Raw genomic sequence first — 17,409 nt, forward strand, 5'->3', positions numbered from 1 at the left:
GGTACCAAACTGTAATTTTACAGGGGGCTCGCCGGAAAACGTTTTGTCTCGCCGGAGAAGACGATTCCGGCGTCCTCACCCCCACCAACACCTCCAGATCATAACTACACAATACCAGGAACATAACCATGCCATCAAATCACACAACCCATCCCTGAGTTGGCCGGAATTTGGCCGAGAAGTTCGCCGGTTTCCGGCGAACTCAACGTAACTTTAAAAATACAACTCCCTCCGATTCACGAATACTCTGTTAACGAGCTATATACCAATCGATTGCAAATTTCATAAGGAACACAACCCACTATATATCAACAGCTAATAACCCCTAAATCAAAACGCCCTAAGTTTTAATTAAGAATATTCATACGATTTATAAACCCTAATTTCAAAATTCGAAAATCAAACTCCAAACCAGTCATATAATATATCAAAATCATCAGAAAAACAAGATCTACAACATGCAATCATCAAATCATTCAAACAATCATCCGAACAAAAATTCATATTTTTAATCAAAATAATTCGAAAATAAATAAAAATATAGAAAATAAACCTTGATTTCTGCAGTTCTGAAACTTGAAGAAACTGATAGAACACTCTGAGACCTTTGTTTTGGTTACTCAAGCTTTGAAAACAGAGATCACTAACACCTTCAAATTGCTGTTTGATTCTCAGAAAGGTTTATGAATATAAGTATTTTCTCTGGAAAATTATATAATTACTGTCTGCAAATGATTTTTGATACGGAATAAAATACGGTAAAAGCTATTTATAATTACGGAAAATTAGTATCCCATTGTATCATTCCGGATATAAAATGGTACGTTTATTTATTAAAACTGATCCAAACGGTACCGGTTTTCGGGATAATTATCCAAACCAGTACAATTTGTACTGCGGTCTTGGTCTCAGCGCCTGGTTACACGTATTACGAGGTGATAATTGTGATAGTTTAATAAAAAGATTCCGTTTATCGAAAATATGAGATTTATTGGTTTACCGAAACCAATAATGTATCGAAAATGTTGCGCCGAGACCCGCGAAGGACAAACAGTACGCCGGATCGAAAAAGGCGAAACATGGAAAATGCTCGGAATATTGCAATTAGGTTAGGAAGGAGTTTTCGGAAAAGTTTCGGGTTATAAAAACGTAAAAACGGATGACGTCGGTTTGTTCCCGATTATATAAAATAGTTTTTAAAAAACTCGGAAAAAGATGTTATAAAATCCATATATTTCCTATAAAATCATAAATCATCATTAAAATAAATAGGAAGATATGACAATTATCTATATTTTATTTTGGACATATATAAATTAAAATACTCAATTAATATTATTTTTTAACATCCAAACACATTTAACACTTAACAAATAATTCACAGAATAAATACTGAACATACATAATAATTATTTATTAGCAAAATAATTACACGATATATCCCGAATATTACAATTTACCTTGAATGCTTGGCCCGGATCATTTTCAAAAATCTCCACCGCTCCATGTGGAAACACAATTTTGATTATGAAGGGCCCTGACCGTCTTGACTTCAGCTTCCCAGGAAAAAGACGGAGACGAGAGTTAAACAAAAGAACTTGTTGCCCCGACACAAATAATTTGAACACTAGACCCATATTGTGCCACCTCTTGACTTTTTCCTTATACATTTTGTTGTTCTCATAAGCTTGAAGTCAAAACCCGTCGAGTTCATTCAATTGAAGCATCCTCTTCTTTCCAGCTGCATCCAAGTCCAGATTCAACTTCTTCAAAGCCCAATATGCTTTATGCTCTAGCTCCACCGGCAAATGACACCCCTTACCATAAACCAACTAAAATTGCGACATTCCCAATGGAGTCTTGTATGTTGTTCTTTATGTCCAAACAGCTTCGTCAAGCTTCAAAGACCAATACTTCCTTGATGGACACACAACCTTCTCTAAAATGCGATTGATCTCTCTGTTAGATACCTCAGCTTGACCATTTGTCTGAGGATGATAAGCAGTAGCAATGCGATAATTCATATTATACCTTTGCATCATAGAAGTGAACTTGCGATTGCAAAAATGCGACCCCTTATCACTGATCATGACCCTTGGAGTTCCAAACCTTGTGAATATCTGCTTGTGAAGAAAATTAAGCACTACTTTCGCATCGTTCGTTGGTAACGCCTTAACTTCAACCCATTTCGACACATAATCAACCACCAACAATAGTCAAAAGTTCTTTCTCCATAGTAGTATAGTTCAGTTGAGCACCATTTAGGGTCTTACTAGCATAGTAAACTACATAAAATATGTTGTTCTTTCTCTGCCCAAGAACGGGTCCAACTGCATAGTCACTTGCATCGCACATCATATCAAAAGGTTCACTCCAATCAGGTGTAGTTATAACAGGTGTCGTGATTAAACTCTTCTTTAAGAACTCAAAAGTAGCCACGCACTCTTCATCAAACTTAAACGGGACATCCTTCTCCAAAAGATTGCACAAAGGTTTAGAAATTTTTGAAAATTCCTTGATGAAATGCCTGTAGAAGCCCGCATGACCAAGAAAACTACGAACCCCCTTAACAGAAATTGGTGGGGGAAGATTTTTGATGACCCCCACTTTGGCTTTGTCCACCTCAAGACCCTTACTAGAGACCTTGTGTCCAAGAATAATGCCCTGTCGCACCATAAAGTGGCATTTCTCCCAATTGAGAACCAAATTGGTCTCAACACACCTCTTGAGAACGTCGCCTAGATTCTGCAAGCACTCATCGAATGAATCACCAAATACAGAAAAATCGTCCATGAACACCTCCACATTCTGACCAATCATATCAGAGAAAATAGCCATCATGCATCTCTGAAATGTGGTTGGTGCTCCACATAGTCCAAAAGAAACTCTCCGAAAGGCGAAGGTACCAAACGGACAAGGAAAAGTAGACTTCTCCTGATCTTCTGGAGCAATACAAATTTGATTATAACCACAATAACCATCCAGAATATAGTAGTACTCATGCCCAACCAATTTTTCAAGCATCTGATCAATAAAAGGCAGAGGGAAGTGATCTTTTCTTGTGGCCTTGTTCAGCTTCCTGTAATCCATACAAACTCTCCACCCCATGACTGTTCGAGTAGGAATAAGCTCATTCTTCTCATTTTCAATGACTGTGATACCTCCTTTCTTAGGCACACACTGAACTTGGCTCACCCATGAACTATCATAAATACGATAAATGATCCTTGCATCCAGCCACTTAAGAATTTCCTTCTTCACCACCTCTTTCATGATCGGATTTAGCCTTCTCTGTTGCTCAATAGTAGGCTTGCACCACCCAAAAATGCATACCTCAAATGTTCAGGTAAATGCTTAAGCTTAAGAGTAGGAGCTTCATCAATAGATGGCGTGAGGCACTTAGGAACTTTGTTCAACTCCTCCATTCCCAGAGATTCAAAAGGCATATCAATCTTCCTCTTCCAGGGGAAGCATTCAGAAATTGTAACTATGCATCCCCTTCATCATCTTCACTATCAGAATTCCCCAACAAGGCCTTCTCTACGACATCCGACCTTAGAAATTGATCAAGTTCTGAAGTAACCACAGAATCAACCAACTCCATTTTTAAGCACTCCTCATTTTCCGTAGGGAACTTCATGGTGCATTGAATATATTAAAAGTTACATCTTGATCCATCACTCGCATGGTGAGGTCACCCTTCTGCATACCTATCAAGGTCCGGCCAGTAGCCAAGAAAGGTCTTCCCAAGATTATGGGAATCTTCTTATCCTCCTCAAAATCAAGAATTACAAAATCAGCAGGGAAGATTAGTTTATCCACCTTGACCAAGACATCCTCCACAATACCTCTCGGATATGTAATAGAACGGTCGGCCAACTGCAAAGTCATATAAGTAGGCTTTGGATCAGGAGAGTCCAACTTCTTGAAGATTGACAAAGGCATCAGATTGATGCTAGCTCCCAAGTCACATAGACACTTGTCAAATGACATCTTTCCAATAGTGCATTGAATAGTGAAGCTTCTAGGATCTTTAAGCTTCAGAGGAGACTTCTGTTATAGTACAACACTGCATTCCTCCGTAAGAGCAATAGTCTCTATATCATCAAGCTTCACATTCCTAAAGAGAATACCTTTCTTGAACTTCACATAACTAGGCGTTTGTTCAAGAGCTTCAGCGAAAGGTATGTTGATGTGAAGTTTCTTGAACACCTCCAGAAACTTCTCAAACTACTTATCCAGCTTTTTCTTCTACAGCCTCTTAGGAAAAGGAGGTGGAGGATAGATCCGTTTCACCCCTATATTACCCTCAGGAGGAGTGTGCTCAATAGTAGTCTTCCTTGGTTCCACTTTTTCTTCCTTCTGCACTTCTTCTTCTTCAGCCTCAACTTCAGATTTTGGAGTCTTTGCTTTTTCAAGATTCGCCACCTTTCCAGACATCAATATAATTGCCTTAACATGCTCCTTAGCTTCCTTCTTGCATGGCACTTAAGTATCACTTGGGAGCGTGCCAGGTTGATGATTCAGTAATGCATTAGCAATTTTCCCAATCTGATTCTCCAAGGTCTTGATAGACACAGCTTAACTCTTGCACATGAGCCTCAACTCCTCCAATTCAAATTTTTCATTACCTTGCGGTAGCTGCTGAAGTTGAAGTTGTTGCCTAGGGGCATATTGCGGTTGCTGAAAACCTGGAGGGTTATACTGCTTTGCTGTGTATGGATGATAAGATTGTTGCACCGCATTCTAATTGTTACTCCAGCTAAAGTTAGGATGATTGCGGTTATTTGGATGATAAGTGGCTGGAGCTTGTTGCTGTGATCTCTGAAAGTTGCTCACAAATTGAGCCGATTCGCTAGAAATAACACACTACTCTATTTCATGTGCACCCGCACAAATCTCACAAACACTGGAGATTTGATTAACTCCATAATTTTCCAAAGAGTCCACTTTTATCGTCAACGCTTTAAGTTCGGCAGCTATAGAAATTGCTGTATCCAACTCCAGAATTCCTGCTACCTTGCCCTAAGTTAGCCTCTGAGAAGGATTCTGGTATTCATTAGCAGCCATCAGTTCGATCAATTCATAAGCTTCATTGTAGCTCTTAGCCCACAGGGCTCCTCCTGATGCTGCATCGAGCATAGGTCTAGACTGAGCGTCCAAACCTTTGTAGAAACAGTTTATAATCATCCAATCAGGCATGCCATGGTGTGGGCACTTCCTTTGAATCTCCTTATATCGATCCCAAGCCTAACACAGAGGTTCCCCAGTTTACTGAGCAAACTGAGTAAGAGCATTCCTGATTGCAGCGGTCTTCGCCATAGGGAAGAATTTAGTGAGAAAATTTTGAGCAAGATCCTCCCATGTGGTGATAGACCCTGGTGGTAGAGAATGTAACCAACACTTTGCTTCATCCCTCAGAGAGAATGGGAAGAGTCGCAGCTTGATAGCATCTTCTGTCACCCCATTAAAAGTGTCGCAGATCTCGATGAAATTCCTGATATGCATGTTGGGGTCTTCTGTAGGAGAACCCCCAAACTAAACTGAGTTCTGTATCATCTAAATCATGTTCGACTTGATCTCAAAAGTGGTAGCTGAGATGGCTGGTCTGATGGTGCTCGACTGAATATCATCGATCTTAGGCTGAGGATAGTCCATCAGAGCCATAGGATTTCCTGTTTGATCTCCCATCACTACTAGAGTTGGTTCCTCGACTTTCTCTTCTTCTGCTACTTTCTCTTCATCCTCAAAAACTTCCCTTCGAACCACTACAGCTTCTTCCTCGGCTTGATCCAGAGTTCTCTTACGAGCCCGCGAACGCTTATGCATATACGCTCGCTATAGTACTTGAAACAAGACAAAGAAAAAGAGTAGGTAAGTAACAATGTCCGAGTCAATGAACTTTAACGATCACTGATGACAAACACATAAAATAAAAGTTAACACTACAGTCCTCGGAAGTGACACCATGTGCAACAATCTTATCATCTATACACAACAAAGCAGTATAACCCTCCTGGTTTTCAGCAACCGCAATATGCCCCTAGGCAACAACTTCAACTTCAGCAGCTACCGCAAGCTAATGAAAAATCTGAATTGGAGGAGTTGAGGCTCATGTGCAAGAGCCAAGTTGTGTCTATCAAGACCTTGGAGAATCAGATTAGGAAAATTGCTAATGTGTTACTGAGTCGTCAACCTGGCACGCTCCCAAGCGATACTTAAGTGTCAGGCAAGAAGGAAGCTAAGGAGCATGTTAAGGCAATTACATTGAGGTCTGGTAAGGTGGCGAATCCTAAATAAGCAAAGACTCTAGAATCTGAAGTTGAGGCTGAAGAAGAAGAAGTGTAGACGGAAGCAGAAATGGAACCAAGGAAGACTAATGTTGAGCACACTCCTCTTGCGGGTAATATAGGGGAGAAACAGATCTATCCTCCACCTCATTTTCCTAAGAGGCTGCAGAAGAAAAAGCTGGATAAGCAGTTTGAGAAGTTTCTGGAGGTGTTCAAGAAACTTCACATCAACATACCTTTCATTGAAGCTCTTGAACAAATGCCTAGTTATGCGAAGTTCATGAAAGGTATTCTCTCTAGGAAGGTGAAGCTTGATGACTTAGAGACCGTTGCTCTCACGGAGGAATGCAGTGTTGTACTACAACAGAAGTTGCCTCCGAAGCTTAAAGATCTTGGAAGCTTCACTATTCCATGCACTATTGAAAAGATGTCATTTGAGAAGTGTCTATGTGACTTGGGAGCTAGCATCAATCTGATGCCTTTGTCAATCTTCAAGAAGTTGGACTCTCCTAATCCAAAGCTTACTTATATGGTTTTGCAGTTAGCCGGCCGTTCTATTACATATTCGTGAGGTATTGTGGAGGATGTCTTAGTCAAGGTGGATTAACTCATCTTCCCTACTGATTTTGTAATTCTTGATTTCGAGGAGGATAAGAAGATTCCCATAATCTTGTGAAGATCTTTCTTGGCTACTGGCCGAACCTTGATAGGTATGCAGAAGGGTGAGCTCACCATGTGAGTGATGGATCAGGATGTAACTTTTAATGTGTTCAATGCCATGAAGTTCCCTACGGAAAATGAGGAGTACTTAAAAATAGAGTTGGTTGATTATGTGGTTACTTCAGAACTTGATCAATTGCTAAGGTCAGATGCCTTAGAGAAGGCTTTGTTGGGGAATTCCGATAGTGAAGATGATGAAGGGGATGAACAGTTGTAATTTCTGAATGCTTCTCCCTGGAAGAGAAAGTTTGATATGCCTTTTAAATCTCTGGTAATTGAGGAGTTGACCAAAGCTCCTAAGTGCCTCAAGCCATCTATTGAGGAAGCTCCTACTCTTGAGCTTAAGCCTTTACCTGAACATTTGAGGTATGCGTTTTTAGGTGATGCATCTACTTTACCTGTTATTATTGCATCTGACCTTTCAGGTAGCGACAAGGAGAAGCTTTTGAGAATTCTTAGAGAATTCAAATCGACAATTGGTTGGATTATAGCAGATATCAAGGGAATCAGCCCTTCGTATTACATGCATAAAATTGTGCTAGAGGAAGGAAGCAAGCCTACTGTTGAGCAACAGAGAAAGCTAAATCCGATCATGAAAGAGGTGATGAAGAAGGAAACTCTTAAGTGGCTGGATGCAAGGATTATTTATCCTATTTCTGACAGTTCATGGGTGAGCCCGGTTCAGTGTGTGCCTAAGAAAGGACGTATCACAGTCGTTGCAAATGAGAAGAATGAGCTTATTCCTACTCGAACAGTCACGGGGTGGAGAGTTTGCATGGATTACAGGAAGCTGAACAAGGCCACAAGAAAAGATCACTTCTGTAATATCCCATATTTTCAAATATTATTATTATTTGGAATTGTTTATGTGATTTTACGTGAATTTTAGTAAATTATATGATATTTGGAATTGATGTTGGGATGTTTATATATGATATTATTTGAATATTTTAATTTTTAAATGTGTGGATTAAAATATAGATAATTATGGTATTTTTCTGGTAATTTTTGGAGTGTTATATGATTTTATAATGATTTATGAATTATTAATGATTTTCTGAATAATTACAAAACTGTTTTATAAAGCCGGGAATCGTCCGACTTCAACTTTTTTTGCGTTTTTATAACCCTAAACTCTTCCGAAAACTCCTTCCTAACCTAATCTGGTAATTCCGAACATTTTTCGTCTTTTGACTTTTTCGATCCGGATTACGGTTTGACCCGTGTGCAGCCCGGTGCAAAATTTTCGATACATCAATCATTTTGATAAATCAACAAAACCCGTATTCTCGAGAGACGGGATATTTTTACATTATTTTCGTATATGGTGTTTTATGAAAAGCTCGTTTTTGATAAATATCCAAATCTGATATTAAATTGTATCATTTTTATAGTTACTTAGCGCCTAAGTAATCTATTTTTGGATCGTTTTGTAGTTACTTAGCGGCTAAGCAACTAATTTATCGATCCAAAGTGATCCAGAACGAACCAATATTCCGTAAATATAAATAGCATATTTTTTATTTCATTTTATTCGTTTATTCATTTACAACCAGTAAAAATACAGTAAATACAGAGAAAAATCCTAGAAACTGATACGTTCATGAAAATCAAACGCGCAAACGAAGGCGTTACCGAATTCTGATTCAATCGTGCGATATATCAAAATGAAGCTCTCGCAATATAGAATCATAATCAATCATCATTTTTACCCATAAATCAAGGTATTTTTCTGATTTAATTATTTTAATTTGAATTAATTATAGATTAAACTATGAATTTTTGTTCTTGATGTTGTTGATGTGATTTGATGTTAGACTCATGTAGATAATTTCTTCCTGGTCATTTTGGTATATTATATGTCAAATTTGGAGTTCAATAACATGTAGAAAAGTAGGTTTGATTCTCGAAATATCAAATTAGGGTTATGTTCATATGAATTTGGTTAATTGAAATTGGGGGTTTCAATTGTGGTGATTCTGGGTTGAAACCAGTTATACCAACACATAGATCGTACAAAAATGGAACGATTTACATATTTGAGTGTAATTTTTGACCTCTGGAAGGGCTTCGCCGGAAAACACCGCGTGGCGGCGCCGGAAAACTTCGGCTGTGATTTCTAGACGATTTGCGAGTTAATTGCTTGAATTAATCACGGATATCGCCTTCTGGAACTTAGGGGAACAAACCCTGTGATTTTTACACGTTTTTGGGAGTTTTCCGGCCGCCGGAAAAGCTCCATGACGGCGGCCATGAAGTCCGGCCGGCGGGAAGGTCGGGGAAGACGACCAGGGGTGTCAAATTACAGTTTGGCCCCTCGAAGTCTCCCTTATTTGCAAAATTCGTATTTTAATTTTAAAAAATTACAAAAATAGGATTTATGTTTTAAATATCTTCAAAAACTATATTTTATCTTTTTAATTTATTTTAGGAATTGTTTTTAATTATTTTAAATTCAAAAATTCATTATTTAATTATTCTGAAATTATTTTTAATTCTAAAATAAATCTAAATTATTTAAATAATTAATTTTAGTTGATATTTAATTATTTAATTAGTCAATTAATTTAAATATTAATTGGTTAATTAATTTAATTAGTTATTAATTAATTTTAATGGATTATTTAATTAGATTTAAATATTTTATTTGGGTTTTAAAATTCCGAAAAATAGTTCCGAGCTTTAAAATATTATTTTAAACTATCTCAAGGCTCTATAATTGTTATTAAATTATTTTAAAGTCATATTCGGGTGTTCAAGCCCTATTATTTAATTATAAAATAATTCTGAGACCCGTTTTAATTTCGAAAAATGTTCAAAAATTTATAATAAATCAATCGTTCGTCCGTTTAATACGAAACGAACGCCTCTAGGCTCAGAAAAATATTCTGCTTTCAATAAAAATACTTTCGAGACCCAAATCCTTTTGTTTCGAAAGGTCCCTTATTTTCTAAATCGATTCTGAGTCGCATAGTGACTGAAAAATCATATTTTGACCCGACTTTAGTTTTAAACGTATTGGGTCGAACCTTTTGACAAACTGAGTCATATGTGATATGAATTCTGTGATACGTGAGTTATGTGCTTATGTGATATGTGAATTACGTGTGTACATGGGTCAAGAGTCCTGTGTTTGATTATTATAGTTATGTGTGGGCTATCGTATGGGTAGATGATAGGCTGTTGAAGCGCAGTTCGTTGAGTAATTATCGTTTAGACGATTAAAGCTATATCTTTTAATCATAGATGCGGATAGTTAGAGTTGATCAGGGCAAGGTATTGGATAAAGAATGGGGTGGAATGGTATAGGATATCTGGCTTCTAGCTATCGCAGGAGTAGCATAGCAGTGAAGTATTGAAAAGAAGGACGGTGATGTTTCGAGACAGAATGTCAGAATAGATGCGTCATTGCGAGTGTGACTAACTGTTAAAACCCAAAGGCAAGTATCCCTATCATCACTTTTTGTTCAAGTGATATTTATTTTGAATCCTATTATGCAAATATTGTTTTCCCTATTCTCAGTTCAGAATAGATAAATGTTTTACATATTGCTGAATTAAATAATTATGTTTATGCAAGTACCCTCTGCTATTCTATGTTCAGAATAGTTAAATGTTTTACTTATCAAATTACTAGATTTATAAATATTTTGGATTTTGAGAAAGATGATTTTGTTGCGAGAATTCCTGCCCAAGTGAATGGAGGAATAAAAATTATCTAGGATGTCGATTGATTCGGCTCATTTTTCAATAAAAAGGTTTTTAAGATTGGAATGGTTACTGGTTACAACGTAGGTGATCGATATATCGGTCCCGCTGTAATATCTTTTGAGGCGAGTATATGCCTCTTATGGCGCCCTATATGTACCGTATGGCTGCGGGATACGTGTAGTACCTATATTTACGGTATGGATGCGGGATACCAGTGTTGTTTCGTGATTGATCATCAGGAACAGCATGAAATATAATTGGTTCCAATCTAAACTGTTGTTTCTAAATTGTTTTTGATATTCATAGAATAAATAATTTATCAACTGTTTCTATTTTGGACTAATGGTGAAAAGCAGTTTTGATTCAGTTTTTTTGATTCATACTGATACTTATTTTGTTATTAAATATCAAAGGTGGTATTAGTATAGATGATTGATATTGACTTCAGTATGGGATGTTGTGAGCATCAAAGTTCGTATTAATATCTAATTTGATTTAACAACAAAATGAGTATTAATTTCCAATGCTCGGTTTTGAATGAAGTTTATGATTCATTCTATAATCATTATTTCATGTTATTGTGGTTTACGATATTTCCGTAAACATTGTTTTACAAGTTTCATTCTCGTCAAGATTCAAAGTATTGCTGAAGCATTTCGCTCAAAAATATCAAAATGATTTTGAATACAATTAAGGAATCAATTATGGGGTTCCTCAAATAAAATTTTATGATTCTGCGATTATGATTTTAAATGTTCTGCGCTATTGCAGACGTAGGTTTTATATCAAAATAACCCTATATATATTACAATGATCTTGCTGAGCATTTCTTCCGCTCATACTTGCCTGTTTTTAAATTTAAGCTCCAGTGAGGATTAACTTGCGCTAATTAGCCGCGTAATTCGAGGAAGCAAAGAAGAAGCTTTTGGAAGGTGGTTGGTCCAGGGTTTGCACACTAGTGTAAGTTCTATTGTGTAAAGTTGTTTATATTATATTATATTATATTTGTGATATTTTATAGTCGGGCCTAGTATACTTCTTTTTGAAGTTATACTAGCGGGTTAGTTTTGAATTTGAATTTATTGAAAAGAGTTTTAAAAGAAAGTGAAAAATTTATTTATGGAATTTGGATATCTTGTTTCTAGAACTATAACCTTAAAAGATCTTGGAGTAGTTTGGGGTCATAAATAATAATTATCTTCCACTGGCATTTATTTATTGATTTAATAGGTTAATTTGGATTGAAGTTTAATAGTGACGACCAAATCCTCTGACCCCGGATTTGGGGGCGTTACAACTTCCCTCTGCCTTTTATTGATCAGATGCTTGACAAATTGGTTGGGCATGAGTACTACTATCTTCTGGATGGTTATTCTGGTTATAATCAAATCTGCATTGCTCCAGAAGATCAGGAAAAGACTACTTTTACTTGTCTATTTGGTACCTTCGCCTTTCGGAGAGTTTCTTTTGGACTATGTGGAGCACCAACCACATTTCATAGATGCATGATGGCTATCTTCTCTGATATGATTGGTCAGAATGTGGAGGTGTTCATGGACGATTTCTTTGTGTTTGGTGATTCATTTGATGAGTGCTTGCAGAATCTAGGTGACATTCTCAAGAGGTGTGTTGAGACCAATTTGGTTCTCAATTGGGAGAAATGTCACTTTATGGTATGACAGGGCATTATTCTTGGACACAAGGTCTCTAGTAAGGGTATTGAGGTGGACAAAGCCAAAGTGGGGGTCATTGAAAATCTTCCCCCACCAGTTTCTGTTAAGGGGGTTCGCAGTTTTCTTGGTCATGCGGGCTTCTATAAGCGTTTCATCAAGGACTTGTCAAAAATTTCTAAACCTTTGTGCAATCTTTTGGAGAAGGATGTCCCATTTAAGTTTGATGACGAGTGCGTGGCTGCTTTTGAGTTCTTAAATAAGAGTTTAATCACGGCACCTGTCATAACTACACCTGAATGGACTAAACCTTTTGAGATGATGTGCTATGCAAGTGACTATGCAGTTGGAGTCGTTCTTGGGCAGAGAAAGAACAACATATTTCATGTAGTCTAAATGGTGTTCAACTGAACTATATTACTACAGAGAAAGAACTTTTGGCTATTGTCTATGGTTTTGAGAAATTTCAATCTTATCTATTTGGGACGAAGGTGACAGTTTTCACTGCTCACGCTGCCATTCAATATCTCATCTCAAAGAAAGAATCGTAGCCTAGATTGATCAGATGGGTTCTTTTGCTCCAGGAATTTGCATTACAGATCAAGGACAGAAAAGGGACTGAAAATCAAGTCATTGATCATCTCTCGCGTTTAGAGGATCCGAGTGCAACTTCACTAGATGAGATATTAATCAATTAGTATTTTCCCAATGAGCAGCTATTTGGAGTGCAAGAGGAAGAATCGTGGTTTGCAGACATTGTGAACTACCTTGTGAGTAATATCATGCCTCCCGACTTGACATATGCTCAAAGGAAGAAGTTTCTGCATGAAGTGAAGTGGTATATGTGGGATAAGCCTTTTCTTTATCGACAAGGAGCTGACCAAATCATCAGGAGATGTATACCTTACAGCGAAACGGGGGGGATCTTGCGAGATTGCCACTCAACGGCTTATGGAGGACATTATGGTGGATAAAAGACGGCAACTCGTATTCTTCAAGTAGGTTTCTTTAGGCCGACGTTGTTTAAAGATGCTCATCAGTTCATTTTGAAATGTGATCGATGTCAACGTGTGGGTAATATGTCCAAGAGGGATGAGAATCCTCTTAATGTGCTTCTCGAGGTTGAAGTCTTTGATGTTTGTGGAATTGATTTTATGGGGCCATTTATCTCATCTTGTAATAATCTGTATATCTTGTTGGCGGTTGATTATGTGTCGAAATAGGTTGAAGTTAAGGCATTTCCTATGAACGATGCGAAAGTAGTGCTTAATTTTCTTCACAAGCAAATATTCACAAGGTTTGGAACTTCAAGGGTCATAATTAGTGATGAGGGGTCGCATTTTGCAATCGCAAGTTCACTGCTATGATGCAAAGGTATAATGTGAATCATCGCATTGCTACGGCTTATCATCCTCGGACAAATGGTTAAGCCGAGGTATCTAACAGAGAGATCAAGCGCATTTTAGAGAAGTTTGTGTGTCCATCAAGGAAGGATTGGTCTTTGAAGCTTGACGAAGTTGTTTGGCCATATAGAACAATATACAAGACTCAATTGGAAATAACGTCCTTTCAGTTGGTTTATGGTAAGGGGTGTCATTTGCCGGTAGAGCTAGAGCATAAAGCGTATTGGGCTTTGAAGAAGTTAAATCTGGACTTGGATGCAGCTGGAAAGAAGAGGATGCTTCAATTGAATGAACTCGATGAGTTTCAACTTCAAGCTTATGAGAACAACAAAATGTATAAGGAGAAAGTCAAGAGGTGGCACGATAGGGGTCTAGTGCTCAAATCATTTGTGCCGGGAAACAAGTAAGCAGCAGCACCACCAATTCTTCGAGTGTGGATGGTGTGAGACCAAGGTTTTCGACTCCCGAGGCTGAAGCGGAGTACACGAGGCTTCTCTCGAAGTCTATAGCGAAGGAGCGAGGGTTTCTGCCATCAGGGAAGGATGGTAAGTTATTGGAGAAGATTCTGGAGATGGGTTGGGTTGCTTTTTGCGAGGCACCCATTGTTGTGCCCATGATTGTTGTTCGAGAGTTCTATGTTAATCCAAAGGCAAAGAAGAATGGTTTCGCTGTGGTTAGGGGGATGACTGTGGAGTATATTGTTGATGCGATAAGGAGGGTGATTGAGTAGCCCGCGAGGAAGCCCGATCAGGACACTTGGAACGATAAGACTCCGGAGGACTTTGATCTGGATCTGATTATTTCTACTTTGTGTGTGCCTGAGACTCATTAGAAGTTCAAGAGGGGCACAACTGATTATTGCACATTCCCGACTTCGTGCATGAACAGGTTTGCACGTGCTTGGAATTCGTTTATCTGTGCGAACATCATGCTATCTTCTCATGTGCATGAGATTACTATGGAGTGTGCTCGTCTGTTGTGGGGTATTTTTCAGGGGGATTATGTGGATCTTGGGATGGTTATTTACCAGGGTATTTTGAGGTTCTTGAGAGGAGGTACTACGGGTTTTATAACCTATGCGTCCGTTATGACGAAGCTGTGCATGACAGTTGGTGTTCATTGGCCCACACATGAGCAGCTGCAGCTTCCCAGTGCTCCTATCGACAGTTCTACACTGTTGAGCATGACTGAGTGGTATGGTGGTAAGCTCGATCCTAAGGGGTTTGGATATTCTTATGATCATCTTCCCGGTGGACGTTCAGCTCCTTAGTCATATGCTGGTGGTACGGCGCAAGCTAGCAAGGGAGCTTGGAGAGCTGAGTTGGGTGCAGAAGCTGGTCCATCACAGCAGGAGCAGGAAGAGGCAGGAGCGGATGTTGGAGTTGGTTTGAGTACGATGCAGTATCGGCGTCTAGCGAGGAGGATGGATGCGATGCATGATATTCATAGTCGGTTTGCATGTGATCTCACCCAGGCACTTGGGACTGCATTCAGAGCCACCGGTGTTGACATCCAGTGGCCAGTACTTGGTCAGGACTCCGTGTATCCACCTCCATACATGCCTGACACTCCACCCGTTGAAGGTGATGATCCTGATTCTGAGTAGGTATGTCTGATTCCCTACTATTACCTTCACTGAGGACAGTGAATATTTTAAGTTTGGGGGTAGTAGTTGAAGGAATATATGTTATGTGAGTCGCATATAGTTTGCATGTTCATGATAGTTTAGTGCATATAGTTGCATAATTTGCCATGATAGTTTTTTTTAGTTTTTATGATAGTTTGTTCTGATAGTTTCATGTATTTGCATTATAACATGATCCCTTAGATGATTTTTCCGATCGACTTGTGATATTGATGCTAGTGTAGTGATGTCGTATTTAGTGATGTTGAGTCTTGTTGAATTAATTTGCATGCTAGAGATAATTGTATTTCACTAATTCTTATAGGTTGCTTGAGTGCTAGATAATGATCATGGTTTGTTTATTTTTCGAGGTTTAATCGCTTGTTTATATTTAGAATTTAGGATATTTTCGGAGAAATTGGATTTCATTGCTAGTTGTTGTGGCTAGGTGTCAAATGGCTAGTAGACGGCTCATATTTATATGAGTAGTCTAGGGTTGAGCGAGATGGAGCGAAACGCACTCGTTCAGAAATTTGTGAAAAAAAAAGAACTCAAAAAACGAGAAGAAAAAAAAAGAAAATACTAATAAGTGTTATGTATAATTGATCACGAGTGGGCTCTTTAGTACTCAAGTTATTAAGTTCTTAGGGGACTATGTGCCTAGTGACCTAAGGCTTTTATAGTCTGGGATCCGCTAACCTAATGCTCACTACATGGGTACTATTGTATAAGTCTTTTATGGACCTCACTCATTGCACGGTCAAATAAGCATATTTGTTGTTTTGTTGTGAATAAAAGCATGAATCTATATAGAACTCCATATTAAGAATTGAAGTGTTATAAGTTATTTTGAGTCTAGCTTTTATTTTATTTATAAACTTGCGATTGCTTTGATGAGTAGTGAGTCATGATCATTGATCTAGTTGCGATAGTGTATCTGTAAGCAGTTGCACATACGCACGTCTCTGGTTTGTAGGTTGATTTGTGAGGGTTGATTGATCTTTATGCAAATAACTGCACTTGTTGAGATGTTGCTTGTTGATTGGTTTAGTTATTCTATTGGGGATCGTTGCATTCATTTAGTTACATTCATGCATTTTTATTTCTTGTTCTTTGAGTCTGTTTATGCTTGAGGACAAGCATTGATTCAAGTTTGGGGGTATATTGAGTGGCATTTATGACACTTTATTATGCTCTGTAAAGCTTTAAATTGGTGTATTTGTACTCAAGTTGTTGGTGTTTTAATGTGTTTTCTAGTATTTTTGCATTTTCAGGCATTCTCCAGGTAATCAGGTGAATTAGCATGGTTTTAGTGCTAATTTGGTGTTAGGATGGTGTTGGAATAAAAGCTCGTGGAAAACCAACTCAAATCAGCAAGGAAAAGAAGAAGTCAGAATTTTATACAGGGAGTCAGCGCACCCGCGCTGTGAAAGCGTGCGGCCGCCCTAAAGATTAGAAACTCAGCGTGCCCGCGCTAATCAAGCGCGCGGCCGCTCCAGGTCGAGAAAAGAAATTCTGTTTCTATTCTGATTTTGATCTAGAAGAATTCTACTCTGTATGGGGCTTCTATATATACATACATAAGCTTGCTTTTTAAGTAGGGGCGTGCAAAAGCTAAGGAAAAGGAGTAAAGAAGACCGGAGAGCACAATTCAACCAAGGCGAAGACGATCTAGTTTATTCTTGTGATTCTTTGTTTAAGTTGTTACGTTGGATGCTAGTTTTCTTATTCTTGAACCTTTACTTGTATTTCATACTTGGTTTATTATTTGTTTATAAAGACTACGTTTATTATACCAGGAGGGTTACAATCGGACTCATCATCAATGTAGGTTCCGATGAAAGCATGGTATAATTAACGTAGTCTTTATAAACAAATAATAAACCAAGTACGAAACACGGGTAAAGGTTCAAGAATAAGAAAACTGCATTCAATGTTACAACTTAAACAAAGAATCACAAGAATAAACTAGATCTTCTTCGTCTTGGTTG

The 17,409-nt window shown here is 38.1% G+C and overlaps 1 non-coding gene across 1 annotated transcript; it reads left to right on the top strand.

Moving 5' to 3' along the window:
• The first annotated feature begins 5,200 nt into the window (after positions 1-5,200).
• LOC141681223 (small nucleolar RNA R71) lies at positions 5,201-5,307 on the top strand. The gene has a single exon (XR_012558664.1). It is a non-coding gene; the product is annotated as a small nucleolar RNA R71 (small nucleolar RNA).
• The last annotated feature ends 12,102 nt before the right edge of the window (positions 5,308-17,409 follow it).

This window comes from Apium graveolens, chromosome 8 (genome assembly GCF_009905375.1).
Source record: "Apium graveolens cultivar Ventura chromosome 8, ASM990537v1, whole genome shotgun sequence".
NCBI classification, from domain to species: Eukaryota; Viridiplantae; Streptophyta; class Magnoliopsida; order Apiales; family Apiaceae; genus Apium; species Apium graveolens.